We start from the raw sequence: 2,050 nt of genomic DNA on the forward strand, positions 1-2,050 counted from the left end.
ACAGAAAGATAAATACTGAATGATCTCACTTACATGTAGAATCAGAAACAGTTGAACTCACAGAAGTAGAGAGTAGATGGTTACCAGAGGCTGGGGGAGGGTCATGGAAGGGGAAACGGAAAATGTTGATCAAAGGGAACAAAGTTTCAGTTAGGAGAAATAGGCATTTGTGATCTATTGCACACAATGGTGACTGTAATAAATAAACCTCACGTTTCTCATCTATAAATGAGGAATAACTACGATTTCACAGGGCTGTTATGTGAATAAAGATTATATATGTGAAGCACTTAACACAATTACTACTGGCTTAGAGTAAGGACTTCACAGTCACTAATGTTACTCTATTATTGGTATTCAAGTCCGCTCCTTGCCCCAACAAAGCACAAGGAAAACATCCTCCACTCCTGTTATTTGGTGTATGCTTTTTTTCCACCATGGATCATCAGTAAACTTTCCCCTAAACTTTTCTGCTTTGTATCTCCATCACCATGACCAACTCTTCTTTGTAGGATAGAGTTGATTTACAGCGGGACTGGGAGAATGTATTCTTATTTCTGGGGATGCCTGACTCTTTTTCAAGATAAAAGTGGTAGAATTTATGAGATGCTCTTTAAAGTCCAAGCTTCCCTAGCTATCCTCAAGACCACTTTGTTTCCTGATGCTTTGCACCCAGCATAACCTAATGACAGCCCAGCTTGACTAGTGAAGAGAGGGGCATAACACATCCTGCTGGTAACTTCTACCTTGAGCTTACCTGAAGCCAAGGTTTATTACACAGTTGCTCGTGGTTCATTCTGGAGGCAAAGCCTACCCATGTGTGAGTTAGGACCCGAGGGCAGTTTGCACTTATTTGTGTCTCAGATCCCCAGTGCTTACCTATTCTCTCTTTCTCTAGCCACATCTTATGTGTTAAAATGAAAGTGTTATATGAATATATTCCCTGGAGTCTTATGAATCCTTACAAATATCTCAAATTACCAGACTACCTGGATACAGTTCCAACTGCACCAACTACTCTCTTTATCACATTGGGTAACTTACTCACTCTGTCTGTTTCAGTTTCCTCACCTGTAAATGGTAATAATATTAATATTCACCTCATAACCTGTGATAGTAATTTAATGAGGAAGTATATGAGAAGCACTGAATGCTATATGAGTACTAAATGAACATCAGCTATCATTATCATCACAATTATTTTTAATTATTGTGTTTTGTCCCTAAGAAATAAATTTGCTTCTTAAGGGCAAGAAAATGTCTTAGCCATCTTAGTATCCTCAGTTTCTATCTCAGTGCTTACTCAGAGCAAGCCCTCTATTATAATTTTTACATTGAACTGAATAGAGCTCTGGACAATTTCAAGATATTGACATAAACTACATCCTCGATGCATCTGTAATGCATGAGTGTTAGGGAGATCTTGACACATGCAGAGTGATTTGCTTGCCATGATAATATGTCTTCTTGAGTGTGTCATGGTAGAGCATGTAGCTGTCATGCTTGTGCTTCATTTGACTTGCTTGTCTTCTTGCCCCTACTGTAACTCATAACTAAGTTATTCAAAATAAAATAAAACTCCCTCTCTTGTGTCCTTCCTTGCAAAAATATATACTTAGTGACCACTACAAACAAAAACTGAACTTGGTCCTGGGGCTCAGAATGGAATAAGACATTATTTACGTCTTGTAGGAGTCCATATTTTCCTGAGTTTAAGAAGCAAGTAAATCCACCTTTCAAGTTCACTGTGGAGAGTGGTGTGGCAGCAGTACGCACAGCATGCTATGGGAGCACAAGAGTGGATCAGTGACTGCCTGTAGACATTGGGGTGGCTATAACCTGGGCAGATTGGGTGGAAGGGAGAATACAATGGGACAAAGAATGACTGGCAGGCAAACACGACTATGGAATACTATTTCAGAAAACTAGGATATGAAATGGTTCAAAGTAAGCTGGAGAGATGAGACAAGCCAAGGTACACAACTGTCAATTTTTACAAAGGTTAAGACACAGCTTGCTTAGGTTCATGGTGAATTGCCAGTAGAGAAAA

This window comes from Propithecus coquereli, unplaced genomic scaffold (genome assembly GCF_000956105.1).
Source record: "Propithecus coquereli isolate 6110/MARCELLA unplaced genomic scaffold, Pcoq_1.0 Scaffold561, whole genome shotgun sequence".
NCBI classification, from domain to species: Eukaryota; Metazoa; Chordata; class Mammalia; order Primates; family Indriidae; genus Propithecus; species Propithecus coquereli.